General features: G+C 47.7%; 1 long non-coding RNA gene across 1 annotated transcript; it reads left to right on the forward strand.

Moving 5' to 3' along the window:
- The first annotated feature begins 1,992 nt into the window (after nucleotides 1-1,992).
- LOC144110095 (uncharacterized) lies at nucleotides 1,993-8,484 on the forward strand. The gene is made up of 3 exons (XR_013309702.1): nucleotides 1,993-2,349; nucleotides 2,460-2,583; nucleotides 6,286-8,484. It is a non-coding gene; the product is annotated as an uncharacterized LOC144110095 (long non-coding RNA).
- Nucleotides 8,485-11,643: the final 3,159 nt, after the last annotated feature.

Raw genomic sequence — 11,643 nt, forward strand, 5'->3', positions numbered from 1 at the left:
TTGTTCCATGAAATTCATGCCGACTTAGAACTTCGGGAAAGACGGCTCAAGGTAATTCGAAGAAATAACTGGCAGCCAAGCACAACATCAAATTACTCTGCAGTTTGTAGCTTGCATTTCCAGCCAAGAAAATGCTACTGTAGACAGTTTGGCTGCTCACCAAGACTGGGGTGGACTCTTTTACCCGACGTCAGCGTTCCTAAGAGTGTTACATGGCCTCAAGAAGTTCGTCGATATCATGCTCAAAGACCGAACGCATCTTCAAAGGCCACTGGACACAGGCTTGCTCTACAACTAGTGTGAATAAAATCGTGGGTTTGCCTGTCCTGACCTGTGAGAACAAGGAAAGCGGCCACAGGGAAGCACTACTGCAGATTATATGCAAGAAGTTCATCAAACCGTTGCTAACAAGCCATGCACTTGACATAACAGACAATTAAGAATTAACGCAGTTGCGAAGGTGTACCAAAGAAACCTCTTTCCCGAAAAATTCTTGAAACGGCAGTAAGAAACGATTTCCGGCGCCTTCATCACACCGACGCATGCCATTTTTTCTTGTAAGTGCGCACGTGCCTGTGCCTTCAAGCGCAGTTTTTTTTTTTAATATTCACAAGTCGCTCGCCATGTCTGATACTCCCCTTAATCCAGTTGTCATTTCATCAACGCACGTGATTGCCATTTGGAGAAATCCGGTCAATCAGGCCTGCATTGTTACTCCCAAAGTCGCTGTTTGCGTGTGCATCACGCAGGAAATCCTAATGAGCTGTGTTTCTTTCGAAAAGAACAGAGAAGAGGGGCATGGGTTTATTTGAAATTTGTCAACGTTATTCAATGAGGTACCGCTCGGTGAAAGCTCGTCGGTAAATTGCGACCAGAAACAGCGCAGGCTGCCTCCAAGATCTACTTCACCCGATCGAAACATTTCTCGCAATGCTCCGCAGCAAGACTGTAACAGAGGCGCGCTTCGGACAGCTCTAAGAACATTAGTTATTAGGGATGTGGCCTCTGCGGGTCAACGACTCCCCAGGCAGGTTACCGCGACGTCTCCGGCTTCCATCCATTGAGCGCCATACAGTCCGCTTTTGCCACGGGCCACCTGGCTACAATTGAGAGCTCAGATATTTCCGGACTTCCTCCTGTCCTTATTCAATCTCATTGATTATTTTCCCTTTTTTCTTGTCCGAAGTAGTTGATTTCTTGCCATTGGCAACAGTACAATACAGCTTTTGTAAAACAGCGCGAACAACGACGGACAAGAACAAGAAGGACATGGGACGAGCGCTCGTCCCGTGCTCTTCTTGTTCTTGTCCGTCGTTGTTCGCACTGTTTTACAAAAGATGCATATATACCAACTCGCCCAACTGAACGTTCTGCTTGGTACAATAAAACCATGTATCATGCAGTGTAAATACTTATTTTTCGGCATTTCTAGCCACTTCAAGCAACTGTTGCAATATGAATGTTTTGAACATGTTCATTTTGTTGTAAACCGTCCAAAAGTTACTGGTTATGCAGCAGACAAAAGGTCCCTACGGCATGCACAGCACGCTCTTATATTTCGAAATCGAAACTGATGATCCGCTTTCAATATTATTTGGAAGTCAGCGTAGACTTTTTAAGCATTCGCTGCACTCTGACACATCCAAAACGTGTTTTTTGTCATTAACAAACTAAAAATTTTTGCTCAAAGCCCGAAAAAAATGATGAAGTGGCATGGTCGGGCGCCGCGCATAACATTCTCCAAGCCATAGAAACCGAAATTGAAGGTCATTTCTTAGCGTCGTCTATCGGCCAGTCTGCGCAACTCGAGGCGATCTCGGGGGCCCATTGAAATCGAGGAGACGCTTCAGGCATCTGGGCCTCTTCGATTTTCCTCGCTCGGGCAGCCCGCTGACTGCCAACAAGTTAAACCCTGACAAGAAGTTGCGTCATGGTCACGTGAATTGGCAGTCACCGGAAATCGTAAGTTTCGAGCAGCCGACTCGCGCGTCCGCGTCGCCTGCTGCTCACTTTGCCTGCTGATCACTTTCATCATGTCGAGTGAAGAGGTAACTCCTCTTGTTGCGCTCACCGATGCTGCTGACCGGAGTGAGCCAGTTGACAGCGAAGATGATGACGACGACGTGTCTGTAGTGCTTCTCCTGGCGGCGCTAGGCCAGCTGCGAACAGACAGCTTACGGTTGCTTACGAGAAGCAACCGCAGCGAGGTTCCTGCTGATCGCCGGCGCTAACCTGCCGAAGAAGCAGCCGAGTTTTCCCCCTGCGCTCCTGGAAGCTCTGCTCTGCTGGAAACGATCGGCTAAGTTTCGGGTGGCTGGTTGTGGCATTTTCTCTCTGCATCTTTGCGCGGTAAGGCAGTAAGCCTGGGCGATGTCCACCCAGTCTCCCGGCCAGGGGAGCTCCCTCTGGTCGGCTTCTCTGTCCACTGATCTCCTACCGTTGGAAGCTTTTTTGCGCAGGGGTGTCGGCAGTATCCCTGTCGCGCTGGTGCCTAAGGATGGTGGTGCAATCAAGATGAACAACCCTGGTGCTGTTCGGGCTGCTCTCCAGTCGGCGACTTCTCATTATGAGTCAATCTGAGAGGTACGCCACTTTGGACGCATCGGGATTCTGTGCAGATCGCCAGACCTCGCCTGTATAAGAGATTTGGTAAACTCCTCATCCTTTGCCTCCCTTCGGGTAAATTCCTTCATCCCTTCACATCTGGCGTGCACGAAAGGTATTGTACGAGGCGTAGACTCTTCCCTGTCTCCGGCAGAGACTCTTGAGCTTCTGTCGGCTGCAGGTGTTGTTGCTGTGCACCGCTGTAGCCCGGATGTAAACAACGTGCGGATGCCCACTGAATCAGTTATTGCTACCTTTGCTGGCACTTCCTGCTCCTCTGAAATCAAGGCATGGCCTCTAATTTTTCGGGTAGACCCGTTATCATCTCGGCCTCTGCAGTGTAACAACTGCTGGCGCTATGGACATAGCGCCGGCGGTTGCAAAACCAACTTGAGGTGTTGCAACTGTGGGGATGGTCATTCAAGGAGCACCTGCACTGAGAAGAATGAGAAGTGTTGCCTTTGCTGTGGTGCTCACTCTGCAAACTACTCAAATTGTCCATCTCGAGCTCAGGAAATCCAAATTCTGGAGATAATTGACAGGAAACGCTGTTCGCGCCGTGACGCTATTACAGAGGTCGAAGAACGTGCCCACGGTTATGCCGGTGTGACCGCTCGGCAAGGTGTCATGTTAGACTCAACGCTGTCCCAGGCAATTGCGGCTGCTGTGGAGGCCTCGATGTCTAAAATGGTAGAAAAGATTGTCGCAAGTGTGTCGGAGTGCCTTACAAACGTTCTAGCGACTCGGCTTACACATGCCGTGCAGGCCAGTTTGGCACCTCTTTCGACAGCAATTCCCTCTTATCAGGTCTCCAATTCCAGTAGCATCACAACCCCAGGAACAAACTTCTGTCCCTTCCGCTGTACCTACCTCGGGTACTTCGAGGGATGTTGGTATAATGTATGATTCCGAGATGGTGGAGCCTGATGCACGGCTTCTTAAGCGTAGCGGGTCCCCCATGTCTCATTCGTTGTCTTCTCTGGGCACCCAGCCCAAATCAAAAAAGCAGCAGCTTGGCACTAAACCCAAGGATAACATTTTGAGCAGGCAGTTCCTGCTGCTAGACTTTCGCAACCATAGCGTCGTTGCGAGTTCTGCAGTGGAACTGTCGCTCTATACTTTCCGCTTCCACAGATTTACACTGCATTTCTACCCAGCTTAATCCTGATGTCATAATTCTGCAAGAAACGTGGCTTTCAACCGACAAACATTTTCATATCAAAAATTACCGTTCATTTCGCCTAGACCGCCAGTCAAGAGGCGGGGGTTTACTAACTTTAGTCTCTTCAAAATTTTGCCACAGGGCTATGGTATCTTTCCAACAAATGTCTCCTGACTTTGAGATTTTGGCACTAGATTTTGTACATCCTGGGTGCTCTCCATTTTCAATAGCAAATTGTTATTTCCCCAATGGAGTCCAGGATGTTAGACCTCTGGACTTGTTACTCGCTAACTGTAAAAACCCAGTTCTCGTGGCTGGGGACTTCAATTCTCACCATGTGTCGTGGGGTTTTAGGACTAATACATGCAGCAAGCGCCTTTGGGACTGGGTTTCTGATCACAACCTGATGTGCTTAAATACAGGATCGGCCACTTATCTTCGCTCACACACTCGATCTGTTTTAGATCTCACGTTCATTAGCCCTGGAATTGGCGTAACGAATTGGTCGACTGTTGATAGCGGCACCTCAAGTGACCACATACGTATTCCTTTTGATATCATATGTCGTGTTACTCCGGCGTCTTCTCAGTTGTGGTCACATGTAAATTATGACAGATTTCAGACGGCGTTGCGCTCTGCCCTTGCTTCAGTGTCTAACATCGCCGAGGTCCACCAGTCAGCAAGCATATGTCTGGCTATAGACGAAAGCCGAAAAAAGTCGGAGTTCCTGGTGAGGCCAGCAAAAGGGAATTCTAACTGGTGGAATGCGGACTGTACAAGAGATTACAGGCGGAGGAAAGCAGCGTGGAAAAAGCTTCTTCATAACCAATGCCCAAATAACTGGAGTGATTATAAATTTATTGCAGCCACCTTTAAACGCAGTTTCTCGCGCGAAGGAAAAATATAACTCAGAACACTTCGATTATCTTTCAAAGGCGGGCAACCGACGTGCACTATTCGGTTTTCTACGGTCTAGGAAACAGCTCGTGTCCTCTCATAATTTTCAGTCATTAGTTATGTCACCTGTAGAAGCTATTCAGGCGGTTGAATTAATTGCCACAGGCCTGCAAAAGCGGTTCTCGTCTTTACTACCTTTGCGCCCTTGTTGTTTGCACCAGTCGTGCCAAATGATAATGCCTCACAAGTAAATCTATCAGAGCTTTCACAAGTTGTCCAGAGATTGCCAGCTGCTGCTCCTGGTCCTGATGGTGTTACTACAAAGATGCTCAAGATTCTATTTGAAGATTCTCCCAACTCCTTATTGCACCTAATAAACTACTCTCAAACACACTTGGATACCTTCTGAGTGGAAGCTGTCCAAGGTGATCCATTTACTTAAAAATCAAGGTGGAGGCTATGAATTGGATAATATTAGGCCAATTTCTTTAACATCAAATGTGGTAAAGTTGATAGAAAGGGTGTCACTAATTCGGGTGTCAGCCATTGTGGACCGCAAAACTATACTCAGCCCGTGCCAACTCGGTTTCCGGCCACGGTGTTCGATATAGAATTTACATGCTGATCTTGAGAGCAGAATTCTCCTTGCTTGTCGTCAACGCCTGGTCGCAGCTTTGGTTACGTTAGACGTCGCCAAAGCTTACGACAGTGTAGAACACTCCATCCTGATACATAGGCTACAGTCTCTTCAATTTCCAGTTTATATAGTAGCATGGATATCTGCATTTCTTTATAACAGGGAATTCTTTTGCGTCCATAATGGTGTTCATTCAGAGAGGTACAGACAAACGCGAGGTGTGCCGCAAGGAGCTGTTCTTTCTCCTGTGCTCCTTAATATTCTGTTGAACTCAATTGCTCTCCACCGCCATGTACACACTTACGTCTATGCGGACGACATTGCGTTTTTTGCTGCTGCGCCGGATATACATTCTCTGTATGGTCTGTTGCAGTCATATTTGAATACACTTGAGCACTGGTTGAGCGCATTACACCTGAAGTTAAATGTTGGCAAGTGCGCCACTCTTGTTTTCCCTCTATTCACTCCTGTAGTGGTCTCTCTCACTTGCCAGTTAAAAATAATACCGCAGGTTCAATCCCTAAAATACCTAGGGGTCATTTATGACAACAAACTCACCTGGCGACCTCACATTGCCCATGTCGCGGCGAAAGGGGCTTGTGCCGTGGGCATGTTACGGAGATTATGCCATCACCGGTACAGCATGCGCAGAGATGCGCTATTAATGATCTACACTTTGTATGTCAGGCCAATTTTAGAATTTGGATCAGTGTTGTTTTCAGGCTCGGCTACATATAAACTTCGCCCTCTCGTCCTTTTAGAGAGGGAAGCACTTCGCATGTGCCTCGGACTTCTAAAATTTGTGGCTATCAATGTGCTGTACCTTGAAGCCCGCATTCCGTCTCTCTTATCACGACTTCAATTTTTAACTGTGCAAACTTACCTCAGGATCTATGAATCCCATTTCCACCGTTCCCAAAGCATTTTCTGTTCTCAGCCGACCTCCTTTTTTGGTGTCCCCTGGTCTCGTTTCAATTCCCCTCAGGTAGTGTTTGTGCTGTAGAGCGGTTTATTGGCACGATGGAAGCGCCGGCTACGAAGACCTTGGCACAAGCAATCTACGAGGCAGGGAGCCGAGAGACCAGACACAAGCGGCAGTGTTCCATCCAGCACGAGCATCCAACCGGCGGCGCGAGCGCTTCGTCGTCGTTGGCTTCGGGGCTGGTTCATCTTCTTCATTCCAAGTGCCCCAGCGGAAAGAGGGAGCCATCCTGGCGACTCAAGGAGAGGAGACTACGAGGGGGCTATAATACGGCTTCAAGCGGCTGACGTGAACGACGTCGCGGCCACAGCGGCGATGGTTCGAAGAAGGTGTCACCGGTTCGATAATGTAGTTGACCGGTGACGTACGCTCCAAGATGCGTTAAGGGCCGATGTGCTTGGCCGAAAATTTGGACGTATTCGGAACAGAGAGCCAGACCAGTGAGCCAATGGAGAAGTGAACCGCGGGCGTGTCTTGATCGGAAGCATGGGTACGGAGACCTTGACGTTCGGCGGTGAAGGAGCGAGCCAACTGGCGGCACTGCTCAGCATGGCGGGTGATGTCAGAGAGCGAAGCATATTCCGAGCTGTCGGGGTTGTAGGGAAGGATTGTATCCAACATACAAGAAGGTTCGCGTCCGAATAAAAGAAAGAATGGGGAAAAGCCGGTGGTTGCTTGACAGTGGTCGCACGGCCCAAAGAAGTCGACTGGTGGTCAAACGATGAGCGAAACTGGTTGAGCAAGGCAAGGAGCTGCGCGCGGTGAGGAGTGTCGAGAGCGCGGTCAATGCAGCGGTCGAAAATGTCCGATGACAAAGCTGGAGTAGCACCATGTGGGGTGAGGGCAGCGACTTCGGCACTGGAGGAGGTTACATCAGTGTCGAAGGAAGAGATCAAAGCAGCGATTTCAAAATGGCCGAGGCACTCGCCACGGAGCAGGGAGAGTGCGGAGAATGAGGCGTTAGAGACGAGGATGGCGGCAGCACCGTGGTGAATGTCGATGACGGCGAAGGGAAGACATAGGTGTCGGCGAGAGGCAAGTACAGGGGAAGGCATGAAGAGAACGGTGGCGTCAAAAACTGAGGCGGCGCAAACAGGGACAAGCACGGCACTGTCAGGGGGAATGTCAGTGTCCTCGGCGACAACAAGCTTAGCAGCACAACGAATCGGAGGCTCGTCGAGGAGCACATCGCAGAGTGGAGAGAAGACGACGTGCGCACGGGCACAGTCAAGCTCTTGTTTACAGTTTTTGGACTTGAAATTGTTTTTTCATACAGAGGGCCATTTATGCTGGGCCTATTTACCAAGATCTAAGAAGGCTCTTCTACCTTATGATTCGTGCCACTCAAAGCTTGTAAAAAGGGGAATCGCAACCTCATGTTTAAGATCCTCGCTTGTCAAGTCATGTCCACACATGGTGAAATGTAGTTTTACCAGTCAGGTAGACCGGCTTTACTCTGCTGGTTTTCCTCCTCCTGCTCTTCTGAAAGCTGTTGCGGAGTCTTTGCTGAAAACCCTATGGTTGAAACAAAACCAACAAGAACTCACTGAAAGCGAGAGGAGGAAGTTTGAAGTCCTTCCTTATGTGCACAAGACTTCGCACGGTTTGAAGAAGGTGGGAGGGAAATTTGGTGTCAAAGTGTTCTTTTCCGCCCCATGTAAACTGTCTCGTTTATGCTGATTAACTAACAATAACCTGCAAAAAAAAGTAGGGTGCGGAGTCAACCACAGACCTAAGTTTGTAGCCTGTAAGATGGGAATTATCTACGAGATCCCATTCAGCTGTGGTTCCGTTTATGTAGGGCAGACGGGGCGCTGCATTAATAAACGCCTTCAGGAGCACAATAACTCTTTGAGCCAACACGGTGGGCAGCATTTAGCAAGGCACTGCCAGTCTTGTAAGATCAATGACAAGATGAAAAAAGTGTTTTGTACGCCGCTTTTCAAGCAAGCGAAGATTATAGGCTGCGCGAAGGACCGGAAGGCACGCGAGATTTTTGAAGCCTGGAAAATTGCTAGATACGGTGCGGAAAAATGTGTTAGTGAAGCATCAATTCACCTGTATCAGAAGGAACTTGACTTTTTGGGTTGATAAGATTGTGTACTTTTGCTTTGGGCGTTAAGTTTGGTTGCGCATGTGTTGCTCTTGAAGGAAGCTTGTGTTTTTTCGTCCAATAAATCAGTTGTTAGTCTACGCTCGTCCTGTATGCATCTTTTCTTTGTACTGTCTCCTGCGTTTTATGTCTTCAGAATGTCTTACCAACTAGCCTCTCATCACACACTTCTAGAAGCAATTAGCACAAGAATGTAATGCACAGATGCAAAAAGCCATCCTGTGACATGAAAAATGGGTAGTGTGTTCTAAAGAAATCACGACATTCAGATAGGATGCATATAGACAGAGACAGCTAAAATTTAAAATGGTTTGTATTGAAAGAAAGAATTGGTCAAGCAGGGTCAGAAACTGAAAGAAATTTAGTTCAGGCCAACAAATCCATGCACGGGAGTCCCAATTCTGAGCAAGACGAAACATTCTTGTTGCATTTCATTCTTGGCTGCTCGAGCACTATTCAGTAATGGCAATGCTTAGCAATTAAACAACTTTTCGGGGATGGGCAATACGTGTAACTGCTGTGCTAATAATCTTTGCTGCTCATTATCCACCAAGCATGTGGATGTCACTTCGAAGACCATAGCCTTCAGCAGACTGTAAGGTATGAGAACGAAAATATGGCCAAAATAATATAATTGCAACAGTCAACTGGCCACCTTGAAGATGATGCAATCCCAACCGATTTTTCAAGGATAATACTCTTCTATAACTAAACAAGACACCATCAAGGGAAGGCCCAGAAGAAAAATTGGCAAGACAAGAACCTAAACACTCAGAGAGCTATGCAGAACTCAGTGACATTTCAGCATGATGGATGCCACTAAGAGCCTTGTAACATCAGAGTGGACAAAAGTGTGGTGTTTGGACACAGCGCATGGTAAGTCTGATTGATCATTAAGTCCCCACACTTCAGCACACAATAACCATAAAGTCTGGCCCCTCTTTGGCTTTGGTGTTCAAAGGCACGGAAGTCAGAAGAATAGCAATTCTGAATCACAGTTGAGTATGTGTGAGGATATGGGAGTGGCCTTTCTCTCGCAGTGGATGCAGTTAGTCTGCTGATGATACAAGGGGTCTTGTGGGGCATATTTAGATGCACACAGTGGACTGTACCCAACAATGCTGCCAACATGAGGCAGCTGTGACTACGACTGTCATCCTTCCTGAAAACCTGTGTAACAGCCAGTCCAAGAGTCCTGACAAACTAGCAGTTCTTAATCAGTCATCACATGCTTATAACTTTGTGAGAAGACAAAAAATGGAGTAAGAGTAAACAAAGTGGTACTCAGCTATAAGCTTGACAGGGCCCCACTCCCTATGAGGCAGCTACTTGAACCAGCACAAACAAGAAAAAAATTAAAGGAACCCGATCGTCACATGCATGATCTAACAACAGTACAGTAAAATGCTACTGCAACAGCTCAAATCCTGCTCACTAGCATCACCACTTAACTGAGTTTGTTCACAGCACTTATCATTTTGAAGAGATTTTTTTTGCCCTTTACACATCTGTGGCATACTTGTCGGTGCAACCTGTGAAAATCAAACTGCAATACACGCGCTGAGCACAAACGCACAAAAACAAATCCACAAGCACCACTACCAAGACCTGAAACAAAATTCCGCTCCCTCCCCGTTTGCAGTATGGAGACAAGAAAAATCAAAGGACCGACGAACCTTATACGCGTTTCGTGCACAAGGGTGAGATATACGCTCACACGCGTCATGTACAACACCACTACACATGCCACGAATATCCAGCGCTCGGCATATCAAGCACTCGCCATCGAAACTCGTCGCAAGGTTGGAAAAAAAAGGACAGACTATTAACGAAGTGACGAGCACTGTATACAACAAACACACGTGGCGGAAGTAAATCAGAACACCTACAATCACGGCAATCTGTCGATGAACATTTTCCACTCGGTTAAAGGCGTGACAACTCAACGCGGTCAGGCGTCGCGCCTCTACTCTCAAGTTTCTGAAACGCACCACTAGTACTTGCATGGTGGCGAAAACACCTGGGCCGTCAAAGAAGATATTACCGCACCAAATCGCATTTATCACTCATTTTCTTTTCAGGAAGCATGCACTCGAATACAAAACGTTCCGCTGCCTTCCTTCTACGTGAAACGAGGATTAATGGCGAACTGCTTTCTTCGTTTGTTGTGAATGTTCTTCGCACAAAATACCAAACAAGTGGTACCCACAGATGCACGAGATACTCATTCGTTGACCACAAAGGCCATCTTATCGGCGAAAGGTGCTTGACGGCGAAAAAAACACAAAAAAGCGCACATGTACACACACACTTCCCGCCACCAGCTTTCCGTGGTTTAAACTTTGGCGCTACTCGTGATAGGCGAACTGCTTTCTGGGACGTCACCATTCACTGATATTTTAAAATTTTGTTTTGGCGTATTAATTCTTTACGCGGATTTGTTTTCAAAGTATAAAACTTTTCTTGATAACAGTGATAATCTTGTAGTTTTCTCGGGTGCCAGGTTTTGATAGCGGTTGATGCCGTTCAGATGCGAGCACATAGAGAAGTACGACAGACCGTCACTGGAGAGTGTCTGAGAGTGTCTTGTTGAGTGGCGGCGAAGATATATTTGTTGGAATTTGTTTCCACGACAGCGGCACGAGCACGATTTGGTGTCATCAAGTGTTCAGTCGTCAGATGCGCCAACGGGAAGGTGAGTATAGCTTACTTTCATTTCTTACGGCCTATCGTTTCGTTATGCACTAGACGAGTTGTTTGGGTTTGACGCGCAATGTTTGACCGCCATGCCTCGACCGCAAGACGCTAAAGCCCGTGAGAGAGCTTCATGAGAGACCAGAAAAGCTACTGAACTCCTCAGTTATCGCGGGCAGGGCAGTTATGTGAGAAAACATCGCAACCTGGAACACAGAAGCGAGCAGTCGAGTGAAATCGGCGCCTGCGGAGCGACAACTCGGCTAAGTGGTAGCGATGATTCAATGAGCGAAGAATTGTCCGGAGCCAAGGCATGAATGGGGTGGCCACGGCGGAGACACTTCGCTTGCCACACTCGTTGGCGAAAGCTCGTTAGGTGTTGGCACTTCCGAATTGCAAGACAACGGCCCTGAAGGCAAAAATGGTCAAGAGCATTTTCAGGATTCCTTGCTGCAGTGGGCTGTAGAGCATGGCATTAAAAGGAGGGCGTTGACAGGTCTTCTCAAGTTGTTAAGGAGTCAAGATGGGTTTTCTCACTTTCCAAAGGACGGGCG

The sequence above is a fragment of the Amblyomma americanum genome, chromosome 1 (genome assembly GCF_052857255.1).
Source record: "Amblyomma americanum isolate KBUSLIRL-KWMA chromosome 1, ASM5285725v1, whole genome shotgun sequence".
NCBI classification, from domain to species: Eukaryota; Metazoa; Arthropoda; class Arachnida; order Ixodida; family Ixodidae; genus Amblyomma; species Amblyomma americanum.